The following is a 19,015-nucleotide window of genomic DNA, read 5'->3' on the forward strand; positions in this document are numbered from 1 at the left end:
AATTGGCATTTCTCCTTGTGGAGAGTCACTCCATGTTCCGCCAGACGTTTTAGGGTTACTCTGAGTCGACGATGATGATCTTCAAGTGTTGCTGAGTGAATGAAGATGTCATCACTGACATTAATAACTCCTTGAAGTCCCGACAGAAGTTCTTTCACCGCGTTCTGGAATATTTCAGCTGCTGAAGATATCCCGAAATTCAGCCTTTTTTATCGTCGCAGACCTAAGTGCGTTGAAAATGTGGTAATATACCTGCTTTCTTTGTCTAATTTCAGCTGGTGGTATCCAGCATTTAAGTCCAGCTTAGAAAACCACTGCGACCCATTGAGGTCAGCCAGTATGTCGTCGACTGTAGGCGTCAAGTGCCTCTCCCTCCTAATCGCTTGATTAGGAATTCTCATGTCGCTGCAGATCCTAATTTTCCCTGGATGCCGGGTCTTCTCGGCGATAACCATGGGAGACACACACAGGGTTGGGCCCGTCACTTTTTCTATAACACCCTGCCGCTCAAGCTTCAACAGCTCTTGTTCTACCAATGGCCTCAGGTGAAATGGTTTTCGTAAATGCCGTAGAGCGACAGGTTTCACAGCGGTGTGAATGTGTAGCTTTATGGGTGGTCTTTTTACACTCCCTAGGCCTTCAAATAGCTGTGGGAACAGCTCCAGTATGTCCTCAGTTTGAAGTGTTTTCACTGCGTTCGCAAACGTGACCAGGCACAGATCTTCGGCAGTGTGACTCCCAACTAATATGTCTGCTTCCCTGTCAACTATATGGAATGTGGTGGTGACCTCATGGTCTTCTGATTTGACCTGTACAGACATTTTTCCGTTCAGAGGAAGTGGAGTCTGGCTTCCGTACGTGAGGATCTTGACTTTGGATGGCGTTAGTGCCGGCCTTGGATTTAGTGTCTAGTAGTGTTGACATCCCATGACATTCACCGATGCCCCTGTGTCAATGAGGGCTGATACACGTTTCCCGGCTATCTCGATAGCACACGTCGGTTGTGGACGACGTTTCCGCTTGAGATCATTTACGAACGACACAAAGTGACATTCTTCCTCGCCCTCTGAGGATGAGTCTTCCAGATAGTGTGGACGGTGTGCTGTTGTCATTGTTGTCTTTGGAGTGGCAGGTTCGTCCAGTGTGAGGTGCCTCACATGTTTGGATGGTGGTTTCCGCCCTGTGGTTCCTCTGTACCAAGTACCTCCCCGGCACACACTCACAAAATGGTTGGGAATGCCGCATTTTGTGCAGGTCTTTCCTCTCGCCGGGCAGTTGTCTTGGGGGCGCTCCTCCTTCCCGCAGTATCCGCACCGCGGTTGTCGTGGATTCCTATTGGGCCACCTTCCTCGCCCTCCGCGAGTCGTCGCGCAAACAGCGTCTACTCGTCTGTCTTGACGGTCACTGCTTGTTCGATTGTTGAGTTGAGTGAGGCTTCCATGGCAGATGCTCGGATGTCTGATAGCTCATGCGATCGAGCTAGGATCAGTATGTCTTCAAGAGATATACGAGGTTGTTGAAGGATGAGAGTCCGCAGAGTCTTGTTGCGACATCCTTGGATGAGTTGCGCCTGTACTTCCTTCACCTGGTCATCCTCGGTACACGTGCTGGCTAACTCACGGAGGCGAGCGTGAAACATGTCCATTGACTCCCCTTCCCTCTGCCGAGCCTGTCGGAGTTTGAAACGTTCATAATCAGGGTTAAGTTGAGGGTCAAAATGGGCATTTAAAGCTCTGACAGCTGCGTCATAGTCCGTCTGTGGTCCTGTATTCTGTAAGTGTGCGAACAGCTTGTATATTTTGTCCCCCGCAAAGTGCAACAGAAGTGATCTTTTTACTGCCCCATCTGTTTCTCTGGTGGCTATAAAGTAGTTGTTGAGACGGCCAATCCACACTTTCTACCTAGGTGACGCCGTTGCAGGGTCGATCAATTCACTAAACGGGAGAAGTATGCTGACTTGTGAATGTAGGTGAAGAGGTGGAGCTGCAGGGGCGACTGGCTGTTGGGCTGGCGCTGCTGCTGCCTGATCAACCATAGCTGGTGCTTATTTTGCTGTCTTTTCTAGTGTGGTTTAGTTCTTGTGTGGTCACTGTGTGATTTTGGACGCTGCTGCCAGTTCTCTGTGCCACTTCCAACTTTACTGGGGGCGCTGCTGCCGCTGTTATTCTGCTATTTCTCTGCCCTGGAGCTTGTATTAGCCAGTGCTTTGTTGTGTGTTGCGCCCAATATACATTTATTATTTGAATTTCCAGTGTCCATTGCCTCTTTTGCAGTTTGAGGCTTGCATTAACTAGGGCTTGTTTGAAATCCGCCCCTCTCTGTGTTGTGCGCCACTCGCGTTGATTTATTAGAGCGCTGACAATGTGCTCATGTCTTTTTAATTGCTCTTCTCTGCCTGGAGGCAGCAGGGGGCTAATGCGCATGCGCGTGCTGGTTTCAATGACGCGTGCTCGACCGCCCTGTGTCCTGGGAGCATCGAACGCGTCCTCAGCTGGCTGCGCAAGCGGGCACTGGGATCTCCGCTTGCGATCAGTTACTGGCAGCGTGGAAGACGCGGGCAGCCTGGGCTCTTTAATCTTCGCCCTCAGCAGGAGTCCTCCGTTGAGAGCGGGTGCTTTTTCCGCCACGGCAGCAACGTCCTTGTCTCTTACCGGCAGAGTGCTTCAGCGGCTGGAATGTCTCGGAGTCATGAGCATGACGTATCCCACCCTCGTCGCCAGTGTCATGGGGCAGGTAGGCACCGCCTGATGTCGCGCTTTGCCAATGCACGTAATATTACTAGTAATGAGATGACACAATACTCGTGGTCGGTGGTATGAGCCGGAAGGTCACGAGCGACCCCGGCTCCATTATCTATGCTCTCTGGCCACGCCTGGCCAGAGAGTGATACATTGTGTGGTGGTGCTTCCTGGACAGGGATATTTTAGGATAAGCTAGACCGCTACACCTACGTAGAGAGGGGGAACACTGTAATAGACATTTCCCTTATGTGACGTGTATATGGAATGACTCAAGTGACGTAGAAGAAGGATTAACTAAAAGATGATAGAACCAAGCACAAGATCGTTTTCCACGCTCACGTTAAAGCTAACACGCATTTGCAATGCAATAGGTCTCACATTTGTAAATATTAATGCCTTTTATTTGTGGGTTTTGAAAACCTGCAAGCGGTGCGTAAGCATGCTGTCATATGCTATGCAGCACGCGGCCTGTTAGAGCGTGCTGCATACTCCGGCCTTCACAGGTGCCTTGTTGTTATGAATTGTATGCCAGCCGTGGCCACTGTAGTTAAGAGCGGTAGGGCGGTGGGGCCCGGTGGGGGGGATTTCGAGAGACGACCACGAGGGAATATTAATTAATTATTTATTTAATTTTCCCTCGTAGTCGTCTCTCGAAATTCCTCCTCACCTGGCCCCACCGGTCTCACCTGCAGCGGGTGCGGCTGTGGTATGCCGCACCCTGCAAGCGCCGTTCTGTGTTCCACAGGGTTCGTTGCTGAATTGGTTATTTGGAATGCAATTCAGCAACGGAGTTGCGGACACAGAGGACACTGGAGGATGGCCCCCACACGTGTATCTTATGCCGAGGAATAAATCTTCATACCCAGGGCTTTAAGTGGGTCGAGTCTGAGCACCGGCAGTTAATTTCAGGGGGCCTCGAAACGGGTCTCTATTGGGCTCTATTTTCGGGCCTCGCAGAGGTTGTCCGTTTTCTTTTTTTTTTTTCTTGCACCAAACTTATTTTGCTCTAGCTGGAATTGCCAGGCTAGATCGTGAGGCCACTGACCTTTGTGCACGCTGTAGATCAGGCACGCAATGCCCATTGGACTGAAAGGGCTTCAGCCCCCCTCCCGCGTGTGTGGCAGCCCGGGCTGAGACAGGTTCCCGGGCACACACACAGCCGCACCCAAGTACTTCACAGGTCTTTAAAAGACCATATATGTTAACAAGGCTTTGTTGTTTTCCACCCCTCGTTGTACAGAGTTTGAATTCTCACACTTATTTTCTCATGGTTTTTACTGCTGTCTCAAATAGACAGAAGTCTCTTGGGTGAAGGAGGAGTAATGAATCAAATCATTGCCTTCACCTTAAGCTGTAAACACTGTGCTCTGCTACTCTCGCAGTATAACTTGTTCATAACCACTTCTCTGGCGTATTTCATTATTTTTCTCCCTCTTTTCATTCTTTTACCAAGCGAGGTTTGGGTTCCTTTTCACCTTTTTGATTCTTTTATTTTACTTTCTTTTCTCCTTTGATTTATTTCCTCTTCTTCGATTAACTTTCTGTCCAGTTCTTTTTATCACCTTTGAACGACTTTCTCTCCAGTTTTTGTTTGTTCTTTCTATTCTTTTTTTTCTACGTTTCTCTTATTTTAATCTTCCGTCGTTGTCACCTTAGATTCATTTCCTATTCATTTATTTTTCTGCCCTTAGAATCGGTTGTTATCCAAGTCTTTTTCTGTTCTTTGATTCTCTTTTAGCCCTTGGATTTCTTTTGTTTCCTTTGCTCCTCGATGTTTCCACGCCTGTTTTGTTCCGTTCGGTTTTTACACTGTCCCTTGATTCTTTATCGCACTTTTTAACACCCTCAATTGATAGTCTGCTATGTTTATGTTTCTGTAAACACTACTACTGTCGGGTTTTAGAAAAACGGCGTAGTATGCTAACCCTTTGTGTTACCAGCCAACACTTTACCTTTTTTTTTACACACCAGACAGCCAGCTCTAGGGACAATCTGAAGTGTTGAAGATGGGAAAGAAGAACGAAATGGCAAAAGCAAAATCCACACTTTGCTCTTTGCAGACAACTCTTTCAAAAACAGAGCAGGTACAAGGAAATAACATAAAGAAAGCCCATTGATTTCCAAGAACAAATCACTGCGATCAGGCACCTAAACACAACAGATTCATCATTCATACAATTGGCACAGCATGCAGTCAAGTTGTCTCCTTATCAGGATAACGAATGCTGCTTAGATATAGGAGTCGTTACCATGACTTACTGTGATATCATTGGCAGAAAGAGTGGCCCATGAGATCAGAAAAAAATCCCTTTGCATGCCATGGTCGCTGCTGCATGACGGTGGAAGATTATAGTTCCGAACATATTTTAGTAATTACCAGCCATCTCTTTCAAAACGTAAGAATACCTCTGAAATGCCCCACACTGTGCACTGCTCAACAGGCAGGTCAGTCAGTCTAATAGACGTGCAGATGTTGTATTCATCAGTTTCTTCAACCTGGGGGATTTCACTGTTTGACTTAAAACATAATAATTTTGAGGAGTTTTGCTGGTTGGTGTAAATGAAATTGATACCCATTTCTGGTGTGTGCTTTCTTTCTGCGACATGCTTCCACCAACCATCTGGAGGACACTTAAAGTGAAGATATGTTTAAATTCAAGGATGTGGCAGAGTAAAATGTGCTAGTCATTTATGTCAAATTAATGCATAAAGTTCTTTTTAGCGGAAAGTTAGAGGGCACACAGATCAGTAAGAACAGGACTTTAAGTGGGCCGGGTCTGAGCATCGGCCATACATATCTTTGTTTAGACCATGCCCCTACTTAGATAGGCCACACCCCTTAAAGAGGTTTGCCCCGCCCCTTTTAGAGCACCCCCAGTTTCTTTTTCCCATTTAAAGCCCTGTTCATACCACAAGTTTCTGCTGCCCGAATATTCATTACCTACCTACAACAACATTTTGGTGACATGATTTTAGGATTTGGAACCGTCTGCTCATTATCACTGTCTTCACGGAAGGGTGTTTATTCCGCAGAAGCAGTGCGAGTGCGAATCAGCTGCCATTTTTCTTGCTCCAATGGCTGGGAGATTCCTAGGATTGGTGGTAATGTCCATCGCTCATCTACTTTCCTTACTCCATTTGCTGCCCGTTTTTTCTTCAGCCTCCTCAATTCCTGTTCTGTGCACTGATATACGGAGTTTGTCAGGCATTCATGAGTGTGTATTTGTCAATCTTGTGTACATTCCTCAACAGCTGCTCATTGCCTCATTTCATCAATTAACTCTTCGGATGCCAGGGCACAAGTCCTATAAAAAGAAGTGGGGGGAATAACCTAGTTAGGCAGTATACAAGTGAATTCATGGCACGCGATATCACGGCGCATGACATCACGGCGCACGACATCACGGCGCATGACATCACGCATGGCATCACAGGAATTGACATCATAGAAAGTGGCCTCACAAGCCACGACTTTACAGGAAGTGGCATCACAAGAAGTGACATCAGATCTAAAGCCATCACATATATGTTTAGCAGGTCTATTGTGTACTTTTGAGCGCATTGCAAGGATAATAGCACAGTGAGCTACGGAAGATGATATGTGACTTCTACACCTTGCAATCCCCCAGTTTTATGTAACACATCCTGTACATTCATTTACAAACATATAATGTATTGTACATGTATTATGCACGTGTCGATGTAAAGCACTCTGACACCCCGCATTGGAATGAGTAGGGCTATACAAGAAAAAATAGTGGTACTTAAATTATTTCAACACCTCCTCAAGGGAAGTAAGCTCTATATAAATGCAATTTGCTTTGTGTAAATACAGAGAAAGACCAGCACATCTGATATTCTTACAGTGCATGCATATCTCCTAACCAGGGACTGAACAAAGGGAAAAGCTGCCTCTCTTAAGTATGTATGAAGTGCTAACAAGGTGTGAGCCTTTGTTTCCCCTCCGCTTCATTTGCATCAGGTGTGAGGCTCCTGAATGCTCCCAGCCAAGAGATTCGAACAAAAGGAGACCTGATGACCCCTCAAATTCAGCCTTTGTTATGGGCCCAGCATGAGTCTTAAATAAGAAAGCCTCGTCCACACCTGCACATTGTTGCTTGCTGCAGAAGAAAAGCAGACAATGTGCAAGCACCTCTGAAAGTGTCCCGGTTTTTGTAAATTACACCAGGACGAGTTCAGCATATTATTCAGTGGGGCCCAAATTCCTGGCAAGGTGGACGGCGTTCACCCTGTGAAAGAAGTGGGTGGACACCGTCCTCTCGTGTGTACCCCTGGCTCGTGCCCTGTCGGATGCCATACGTGCCGTACCTGTGATGTATTAAGCATGACTGTGTGACTGCTTGCCTCCATATGTTACTGTTGCTATTTGTTCATGTGTGCTTGCTTACGCATACAATTGACTATACTGTCACCCAGTCTCATATTTTATTTAGCTTATTTTTAATTTTTCTTGCTTAATACCAATGTCTGGAGGAAGTCATTCACACCAGCAACCTCCAAAATCTTTAGACTGTCCAGGAAATCCCAAATTAGAGTGGAAACATTGGTTCAAAGTATTTAGGAACTATCTTGTGGCTATTGACGGTGTGGAGTACATTCCAACAAGGAAGCAAGCCATTCTATATGGTTATTTAGGTACCAAGAGGCAAAAAGTCTTTGATAACCTTCCTGTAATCCCTGCTCCTGGAGGAGAAGCTGCTGGTGATGCTTGGAATGTCTTTGTGGAAGCTGAGACAAGACTAGAGAAACAATTTATTGCTGAACCAAATGTTGTATTAGAACGTTTTACATTTTATTCCAAGAAGTAATTATCCAAATAAAGTATTGAACAATATGTAGCTAGTTTACATATTTTAGCCAGTACTTGTTTTGAAAATGCTAGTGACCAGTACTTAAGGGATCCATTTGTACTTAATTTCAATTCAAAGAAAGTACAAGAGCAACGTTTATGTTCCACTAACCCTACTCTGGCCAAACTGTTAAAATTCTTCAAGGCATTAAATGGTCTGTTTCATCAGTTAAAGCTCTGACATTTGCATCCCCTACATCCTCTATTACAAATTGTGCAAGTAATACAGAAGTCAATGCAGTTAAGTATATCAGAAGTAATAAGGTTAACAAACCCAATGTGTGGTACAGGTGTGGCTTTTATAATCACTTAAGTAACAATACTTGTTGTCCTGCTATGGGAAAAAGGTGCAACAAGTGTAGGAAAATAGGTCATTTTATGAAAGTATGTTGGAGTACTGCCTCCAGTGCAGTTAGAGTGAATTTCATGCCTGAAGTTTATCAGCATGTTACATATGAGGGTGATGAAAGTGTCAACAATGTCAAATTTTTAACGTTAGAAGCCAAAGTGTCTGAAGTTACAATGTCTACAGTATCCTGCAAACAGGATTCTGCAAATATTGCTAAAAAATGGTCCATTTTGTAATGTTTCCATAGGTATTGTGAATCTACAGATAATGGTGGACTCTGGTTCACCTGTAACAATGCATTCAGAAGAAACCTTTCAATTGCGATGGAGTGATACGGTACCTCAAACCCTTGATATCAAAGCTGTAGCTTATGGTGAATCTGAGATCATTACTAAGGGGTATTTTGTGGATGTTTTAAAGTTTTCTGGCAAATCTATTACCACAAAGATTTATGTAGCTGTGAATGGATGGGATATCATGGGCTGGATTGACCACGGCAGGCTTGGCATTGTCCTAAGACCAGGTACTACTGTGCCTGTTATGTTTGTCGAAAGTGTTCCCTCGGATATTGATACAATTCTTCTAAAACATTCTCAAGTGTTTTCTGACACTATTGGCACCGTTAAAGGTTTTGAGCATGAGATTGTGTTGAAACCAGGTGCCATTCCGGTTAAACATAAAGTCATTGATGTTCCTCTTTCAATCAGGCTGATCTGAGATTACACATAGATCAGTTGTGTGCAGAAAAGTACATTCTGCTGAGTGGGTCAGTGCTGTTGTCATCACAAAAAAAAAGTTGGAAAAAGTTGTCTGTGTGCTGACTTACGTGCTCAGAACAAAAATATTTTAAATTGATTACTACCCCCTTCCTAAAATTAATTGATTAATTTCTACCTTGGACGGGGCTACCATTTTCAACAGTCCCAAGCTCTTTGCACTTTCATCACACCATTTGGTGCTTTTAAATATTTATGCATGCGTTCTGTCTTGCATCAGCGGCAAGCGTATTTTAAAAGTTGATGTTTTCCTTATTCAAGGATGTGCAGGGGGTCTTGGCTTTTCAAGACGATATTCTCATATTTGCCAAGTATATCTGTGAACACAATTGTATCTTAGACAATGTGTGGAGAATATTGTCCAACTATGGAATGACTGTGTCCAAGAATAAATGCAAATTTCTGACAGACAATGTGGAGTATTTAGGTCATCACATAACTGTGCAGGGTATTAAGCCGAAAGAGGATCTCATTAAAGCCTTGAAAGAAGTTCCTGCCCCAACCGATAAGGATGAGTTAAGATCCTTTTTAGGATTAGGCGCTTATTATGCTAGGTTTGTCAATGGGTATGCCACTCTTATGGAACCACTTAAAAGAATGCAAAGGAAGAATGAGAGTTTCACTTGGGGTACTATGGAACAAAATGTTTTCCAAGAGATAAAAAACATTTTGTACAGTGTTCCCGCTCTCGAGTCGTATGTGAACGGTCATAAATGTATCATGGGTGCTGTCTTCTGTCAGAGAATTGGCTCATCTGAAACCACCACTGCTTTCGCTTCCAGAGTCCTGACCTCGGCAGAAAGGAAGTATAGTACCATAGAAAGGTAGGCACTGGCTTATGCATGGGCTATCGCGAAGTTTAAAACTTATGTTTGGGGAACTACTTTCACTCTATGCACAGTTCACAAGCCTCTTATTTATTGACTTGGAGACAAAGGAACATATTGTACCTCTTCTAGGCTGATTAGAATTTTGTCCAAACTTCAAATAATACAATTTTGATGTCATGTACATACCTGGTGCTACCAATTCCAGGGCTGACTGCCTATCTAGGTTGCCTGCTCTTTTGGAAGGGACTTATGACATTGATTTGTTTGAAAATGAAAGCATCGTTGCCAATGTAGATGTGACACAACTGTGTGAAGGTACCATTTCTGAAACAGAATGGGTTACTGTGTGTTCCAAGGATGTTATATTGAATAGAGTAAAACAATTTGTTCAACTGATTTGGCCACATGTCAAGAACCGCAAGGGGGACCTACTCACTGTTGAAAATAATATCCTTATGAGAGGCGACAAAATAGTGGTTCCCAGTCAGCTTCGCTCAAAAATTCTAAAGGTCACTTGGGAGCAACCTCTACCAAGAAGACTTTGATGTGCTACTTTTGGTGGCCTTACATGGTTTCTAATGTGGACACATTTGTTGATAATTGTCAAGAATGCATTTTATCTAACAAGTACTGGAAGTGCCAAGGTACCCCTTTGGTACTACGCCATTACCCTTGCACTCGACTTAGCTGGCCCAGTGGGGTCCTTATCCTTTGATAAAAAGCATGTGATCGTAGTCCTAGATTATTTTTGAAAATAGATTTACTATGACTTTGTGCACAAAACATCCACACAAGAAGTCATCAAATTTTGTAATAAAATATTTGCCTGTGAGGGGTATCCTGAGGAACTTGTCACCGACAATGGTGTGCAACTAGTTTCCGATGCCATGGAATCATTCTTAAAGGATAGAGGAATTAAACATCACAATATTCCTCTGTTTTGAGAGAGCAAATAGATTGATTAAGGAAGGTATAATTATATATGAAGCATCTACATGGGCTCTTTTATTGTGTCCTTTGTTTAAATATTGTTACCTGACTGGGGTCATTCCATCTACATGGGAGGGCAGTGGTGTTGTACCCTTGTATAAAAATAGACCCAAAATCTCTCTCGCAAGTTTTAGTCAGATTGGCCTACTGGACGCGACTTGGAAATTGTTTGCCAAAAGTATTCTTCATTATCTCCAGGATTGGGCATTTGGTAATAACATTATTCCTATTGAGTAGACTAATTTCCGCAAACGGCTCTGGCTCTCCAAACGATGACTGAAAAGTACCCTGTGGGTAAGGGCATGCCTGTATATTCTGCCTTCATTGAAATTGTTAGTATTGGGGATTCCTGTTCACCTCTTAAGGCTACTCATTGCCAGGTCTTGATGGGAGGGAATCAGGGTCTGTCTAGCAAAGTGGAGACATATGACTGCTCGAATCAAGGGTGCCTGCTTACGCCCATTTACCATGCAGAGTTGGACAAATTAAAGGGGATCCACCTAAATTGGGATTAATGAATGTTGGTTGTCTAGTCTATGCTGACGACGTTGGTTTATTAGATTTAATCCCAATAGGATTACAGTGGCGTCTTGCTGTGCTGGAAAAGTATGCTTACGAGTATTTCCTAAAAATACATATTTTTAAGAGGAAAGTTATGGGCTTTAGGTCTCAGGGGTGTAGATTCTGGAAAGATTTATATTGTTTTTTGGGCAATGGTAAGTTGGAAGTGGTGAAGCTCTACCCCTATTTAGGTAGACTTTTTTCTAGTAATTGCCTAAGTAAAGAACATATTAGTCAGTGCAGAAGCAGGGCATTGTCCCAAGCTTCAGCCACTCATAGGCTGTGTATGTGCTGTGGGCAAAGGCATTTTGTCCATTTTCTTTCGGTTTACAAGATTAAAATACCGCCCTCACTGAGTTATGCCTGTGAAGTAATGAAGGAGTGGCATTGGTCCTTTTTCAAGAAGGTTGAAGGGCATATTTGACATCAGATTTGTACTTTGAATCATTCCGTTGCTCCTTTCGCCCTCCGGCTCGAATTTGGACTTCTTTCTACCACTGTGTTTGCTATGGCAGCTGCCATGAGGTGGGGGAATAATTTACCGAGTAGTGATCTGGGCTCTGTCCATGATGCACTAAAGCACAAGATCTTATACAGTATGAAGGGAAGAAGTGTCCTCTTCTCAAATTATTCGAAATCTTTGGATATGTTTGTTATTAGTCGGAATGAAGTGGCTCGTCTCCCCAAGCTTCTCCTAAAAATGTGATAAAGTAAATCCATTTATGAAGTGGGTCTGAATAGGGACATTTTTCTTTGTGCTCAGCATACCCGAAATTAAATTTTAATGAGGAGCAGTTGTTGTAAAAAAAAAAAAAAACGTATGCCATATGGATATTATCACATGGCATGCGTAGAACAATTTTATTATTTAGGCTGAACTTGCCCTGCTATGAGTTGTTACTGGATCCTGGGAAGGTGCACCAAGGAATGAGAGGTTTTGTGATCTTTGTTTGAACTATGTCAGGGATCTAAATCATGTCATATGTGTATGTCCTGTCTTACATTCGTCAATTGTTAAGGCCACTCTTTATGAAGCATGGTAAATCATCGGCAGCGGAAATTTTTTAAACATTTTAAAATATGTTCACACATTGTAATTTTTGTTTCACTGTTTATTTGCTTTGGCTCTGTATTTGCTCAGTTGAACTAGTAAAGGTTTTTAGTACTTTGTCCTCAAAAACTGTATTTTATATGGTGTAGATTAAGCCGGATGCTCAACAGATGCAAGGAGTGTTGTGTGTCACATTGTCTTTTTGCAAACTTTTTTTTGTAATTTTATAGTAACTTAACAGTTGTGTTGCACTTTATATAGTATGTGTCTTAGACTAGCTTGCATTTTATTATTAGCATTTTATGCATGCATAATTAAATTCTTTCACGTATTTGCACAAGTAAAAAGAGCCTGCTCTATTGTCATTGAATAAGGGTTCTATACTAGCAGGTATTTTATCAGCATTGCATTGTAATGTTCAATTGAATTATTTGTTGCCTTTGTACAGTATTTTATTTTGCTTAATATAGGACTATTTAGTCTTTGTACTGTATCAAAGGATGCATATTTCTTATCATTTATAAGCATTGCACTGTACTGTCCGATCAAATTCTCTTTCGCATTTGCACTTTATTTGATTCTGAATTTCTAATGTAATTGTATTTATATAGTGCTTACTACCCCTGACGAGGTGTCGAAGCGCTTTTTCGGCGAGGAGCATGTACTCTGGAACCCAAAGAGGATTAGTGGTGAATTAATATAGGAAGATATGAGATTAATTTGTGTGGTGGACGTGTGAGTTTGTTATTTGGATTGAAAAAAGATAGTGGAGGGATAGAAGCGGGAAGGGTTTGCATTTATATAGAACTTGCTACCCCTGATGAGGTGTTGAAATGCTTTTCGCGGGTAGTATGCTACTCCAGAACCAAAAAAGGATTAGTAGGGAATTAGTATGGGGAAATATTAAATTAATTTTAGTGGTGGACATGTGATCTGTTAGCTGGATTGAAAAGGATAGAAGAGGGAATGTTCTGGTAAGTGTTTTGTTGGAGCTCATAACAGTAGGTTTGGGATGAGTAAAGGGGAGGCGGAGGGGTAAGAGTCTGAAAGATTGGTTTAAAAAGGCTTGTTTGGGAGATCAGAATAGCAAAACAGGTATGAGATGATGCAAGGAGGGGTAAAAGAGGGAAGAGTTAGAAAGGGTTATTTTGGGGACCACAGTAATAAAATGGGGTTTGGGATGAGTCAGAGAGTGGAGGTAGAGGATATGTTGAGAGGTATAGGGGAAGAAATATCAGTGCATTGGAGAGAGTGGTAGAATGAGGTTTGGGACGAGTCTGAAAGTGGAGGTAGAGGATGTATTGCAAGCGGTATAGAGTGAGATATAGAGTAGTACATTTGAGATGCTGAATTAGAAGTAAAGTAATAAAGATACATAAGTTAATGGAAGGTATATATGTATAATGAAATATATGTAGATTTAAGTTATATTTAATAAACTCAGATTTTCAAGTGTTGCTGTACTTTAAGTTCATTTATTAGTTTTTATATATTTTTTTTAAATTCAAGAGTGAAGCAATTTTAGATAAATAGGTATGATAAAGATGTACTTATTTATGCAGAATGAGAGCTAGGACTTGTGCTCCACTGGGCTCAGCACACACTGCCCATGCCACAACGGTCTGAAAGAATGATCTTGCTGCTGCCAACCTGCAGCCCCTAACAGATCCCAGAGCAAACGGAAAAGAATGTATGGAAGACGAATGTCGTATGATGGTCCACAGATATGGTGGTCTGCACAGCCTGAATGGAAAGGCTGACTGCACTGCCTGCAGACATGAACATTTTTGGAATTAAGATAAATCTACCACTGCATTCATTAAGGTCAATAAATACTTCAATATTACTCTATAGCAAATATATACCATGCACAGATTAAACAGAAACTGCAGCTATGAATTCCAAACCTAAAATTAGAAAAAACCTAAACTATTCCAAGTTAGAGGGAAAAATAGCACTCATCTTAGACTGCTGACCAGAAAAGACAAGCATTCGCAAAGCCATTAGGTCTCACCTATGCAAGAGCCACTGGCTTTGCCAATTTGTTGTAGCCATGTTAGAGTGGCTAACACTCAAGAGTGTTGTAGAGTGGAATGGTGAAGAGCAGAATGTTGTGGAGTGGCATAGAGTCTCATGTAATGGAGTGGCATAGAGTGGAGTTGTGTACAGTGGAGCAGAGTATTGTGGACTGGGTTAGAGTACATTGGCGTACAGGGTTGTATAGTAAAGTGGCGGAGAGTGCAGTGGCGTATAGTGCAGCAGCATAGAATTCAGCTGTGTACATTGCAGCATCGTAGAATGCAGTGGCATAGAGTGTTGCATAGTAGAGTGCAGTGGCATAGAGTGCAGTGGTGCCGAGTATAGTGGTATAGGGTGCAGTTGCGTAGATTGTTGCAGAGTATAGTGCCGTAGCGTGCAGTGGCATACAGTACAGTGGCATAGAATGAAGTGATGCAGAGTGGCAAAAAACTGCAGTGACAAAGAATGCAGTATTGCAGAGTAGAGGGCGTTGAGTTCAGTGGTGTAGAGTGCAGTGTTACAGAGTAGATTGTCATAGAGTAGAGCGGTGTAGAGTGGAGTAGAGTTCTTTGGTGCAGAAGAGTGACGAAGAGTAGAGTGCAGTGGCAACCGGGGTAACAATGGAGTGGCGCAGAGTAGAGTGGACTGATGTAGAGTGCATTGGCATCGAGTGCAGTGGTATGGAATTCAGTGGTTTAGAGTGCAGTGGGGCAGAGTATAGTGGCATAGAGTGCAGTGGCATACAGTGGTGCAGAGCAGAGTGGCATAGAGTGCAGTGGTGTAGAGTGGAGTGCTGCAGAGTGCAGCGGCATAGAGTGCAGTCGAGTGGCAGAGAGTTCAGTGATGGAGAGTGCAGAGTAGAGTGTTGTAGAGTGCAGTGGAGTAGAGTAGAGCAGCATAGAGTAGAGTGATATAGAGAGCGGTTGGGTAGACTTCAGTGGTGCAGAGTAGAGCTCAGTGATGTTGAGTGCACTGGTGTAAAATGCTGTGGCACAGAGTGCAGTGGTGCACAGTGCAGTTGTGCGCAGTGCAGCTGCGCACTGGTCAGTGGCGTACAGTGGAGTTGTACATATTAGAGTGGCGTGGTGTAGGCTGGAGTGTTGTAGAGTGCAGTTGGGAAGAATGAAGTGGTGTGGAGTGGCATAGAATGTATTGGTGTAGAGTGGTGCAGAGTTGAGTAGAGAGGAGTGGAATAGTGCAGCATGGATTAGAATGCAGTGGTGTTGTGTAAAGTGGAGGGGTTCAGAGTAGAGCCCAGTTGCGTAGAGTGGAATATGTATGGTGGGGTAGCACACTTTCATTATAGACAACACATCTTTAATTGAAATCACCATTACATTTGCAGACACGCAGTTTCACTGATAAATGTAGAGTGACAAACGATAATGTGTGGAAATCTCATCATCTAGTGTATTGATTGGTTATGATTTTTTAAAATATTTGTTTCCACCACACTTCAGAATTGTAAAAAATGTGCTTCATTTGGGCCTTTCTAATTATGAAATGAAATATCTGCACAGTTAATTTACAGACATTTAAATTTTGTTGAGTGCTATTAAAAAATACCATTGCATAGCCTTCCTCAAGCACTGCCCCAAAGCCAGCATGATTGTCATATAAATCCTACCACTTTGAAGTCAGAGAAAAAAAAAGTAAACACCAAGCTCCCTGGAAGAGAGAGCCTGACGTTTGACCTCTTTCTTTAAATGAACAGCAAATGTGTCATGATAAGAACAAGATTTAAAGGCCGGTTTACAGAAATCGAGCACTGATGCAGGAATACAGTAAATAGACTTACGTGAAGGGAAGAGACAAACTTAAGCTGGACAGTGAGGAAATATGAATTTTGTGATCAGTTATGTCCCCTATCGTAGACCCCAACGGCTCCATGTGCATGCTATAAGTACATGTATGTTCCCTCCAGTTCCAGTTTTGAAGACGCAAATACATGTGCGTCCACCGTCAACATGTCCTCTTTCAGATCCGCCATGAATGGGTCAGATATTCCATTCCTAAGTATGAAAGGCCACCGACTTTATGTGGTTCATTTTCCACATTTTACAGATTCAGGCGAGTAGGCCCTGAATTCTGTCATCAAGCCTTTTCCTGCCTTCTGCCTCTGAAAGCTCCAGTCTGAGCCTGCATCTGTATCCATGAACTTTGTCCTACTCCCTGCGCGGCTAACGGTGTCTGATCCAGCCTGTTGCCTGCCAAAAACTGTATTTCACCTTCAAGATTATCTGCTCCGCTCCTCATCCGATGCATTCCTGTCTAGTAGTTTAGGTAAACATTCCTCCAGCTACCGTGCAAAGGGCCAGGCCTCGTTGTCCACATGCAAGTAATTCATAGCCCCCGTTACCATGGAATATTCTTACCCCCTCGCATCTCATGTAGACACTTAGACGCTTGTACACGCACTAACAGTCAGTATAGAATAGATTCTATCCTAGAGACCTTTCCTTTTGGATAACACAGTTCTTTAAACATAGCATATTAGATATGATTTGGGATTAGGTTGACATGACCCCCAGACTTCTGTCTCCACATGTAGAGCTAAATGTCAAGTCCCCTTCACCCTCTAGTTGCACGTCAATCACACGTCATGCGGCTGCGCGCGCATCTCTGCCAAATATTTCTGCTGACATTACAGGATTCTCTTATGGATCCACCCACTTGTGACATCATGTATAATGACGTTTATTAAATTACGCCTATATGCCCGCCTCTATTAGTTACGTATGCAAATTTTATCTGTATTATCAGCTGTTACGCCTCCTGCATCTGTTTCACTGTAATGCATTTCCTATAAAACTAATTATCTGTCAATAATATATGCCCTTCCTTCCTGAACTTTCGTGGTGATGGAATAGAAGCCTGCAATTCGAATTGTATTCCTTTGTATAGGAATAAAGCCTTTTAGAACCTCTAATACCACGGATTCTGCCTCTTATATTTACTGAGTTATTCTTACTAGACTTTACCGCATAAAAAATAGTACCGGTAATGAAATATTTACCACATAAATTGGCGCCCGAATAGGGACACTTTCTCATCTCACGCGCCGGCGGTGCGTTGCAGGCCCGGTCTCCTGCCACAGCTGAACGGACAAAAACGCGTACCTGCAGGATTTCCTGTATCTCCCTCCGGCCAAGCGGGGGCGACTGAGGCTGCGATCAACACCCAGACGAGGCGGTGAGAAGTGCGAAGTATCCCGACCAGAGCCTAGCTGAGAGAGCAAGATCCGAGGTATACAGAGGCCCACCAGGTTCCGAAGTTCCGAGCCCAGTCGAGTCGAGTCCAGTCCGGTCCAGTTTCAGTTCCGTTCCGAGGCCTTCCGTTCCGAGCTACCCGGTGAGTACCATTACCGGGGAGGCATTTAACGTGCACATAGTCTGTGCCGGTCAAGACGGGTTTGGGTACACAAATCCGGTCTGCACTGTTTCAGCAGTGTATCTGTACTGTTCAGCAGTATATATAGTATGTCTTGCATAGAAATAAGTATTATCTAGTGTCAGTATTATGTCGGTAACTAGTTTTCTATTAGTTATCATCATTCGTTAAACTGTTAAATGTTAAATGTTTTAATACGTTCTATATATTGTGGTGTGAATGACTGTTCATTATTGTGTTTATTCTATAAAGTGTGTTCTAGTAATAAGGTCTAAAAATGCCGCTCTTTTCGAAACTAAGACAGATCAAAACCAGAAAAGGGGTACTCGAAGAAGCTGTTCCCATCCCACCTAGGGACACTCCAGGGTACTTTATGTATCATAAACATGGCCTAGATGCCGTATTATTTCTTGATTTATGGGTGGACTACACCAAGGATTTGCCAGAAAATCAGAGATGGCCCGCAGCGGGGACCTGGGATGCAGATTGCATCATGAGAGTAGAAGAAGAATTATGGAAAAAGAAAGCCAGACAGTCACAGAAAGATGCCATTGAATTATGGCGTAAAGAATCATATAGACGTACAGAAAAAGCACTCAGACAGGAAGAGAAAGGTAGAGAGAATTCAAATAACACTCGAGAAAATCTATTACTTGAGGAAGGTACCCGAGTAAAATCAGAGCAAGTAGATAGACAAAGAAACATTCTTATGAATGGTATGTATCCTCTTCTGGCCGAAGGGTTACCTAAGGCTATCCCGGAAATACCAAAAGACTTAACTCCTCCATTGCTCCCGATAAAAGCACATCCCAAAACACATCCCAAAACAGCAAAGGACGTTTTCCTTTCCTCCTATTTAGATGACGTAGCTCCCGAGTATGCTAATGCCATACCACACACACCGCTTGCCGATGGTGTTCAACACCAAGAGCATCCGTCTGTATCCCCGCAACTACAAACTCCTACACAAGTTCCCACAGGTCCGTCCGTTTCTACAGTTTTTCCCACATCTACAATCTCTATCCTACGTCCAACGAATCCTTTCGTGCCCAGCACCTCAGAGGGTGCTACAGGAGGTACGACAGACATGTTTGCCACACCGCCGCGAAATAAACAGACCCTTAGAGATTTAGCACTCCAACGTACACCCCAACTAGCGACATCCGACATGTTTAAAGAACAGCTTGTGGATTGTAGATACGACCCAGTACCAGGTAGACAGGACAAATTGCTCATATCATCACTACGTATACGACGAGCTACATTGTATTTAATGACGATACCAGGAATGGTTGAACACCTAGACGATATATATCGCTTTGTCCAAACAGGGCGAGGTCCAGAAAGTATTAACGAAGCTATGGAATACCAGAAAGTGGATGTACAAAGACAACTACTACGTTTCTTCATAAATTGCGTGATTAGGAATCAAGACAGG

The sequence above is a fragment of the Triturus cristatus genome, chromosome 9 (assembly GCF_964204655.1).
Source record: "Triturus cristatus chromosome 9, aTriCri1.1, whole genome shotgun sequence".
NCBI classification, from domain to species: domain Eukaryota; kingdom Metazoa; phylum Chordata; class Amphibia; order Caudata; family Salamandridae; genus Triturus; species Triturus cristatus.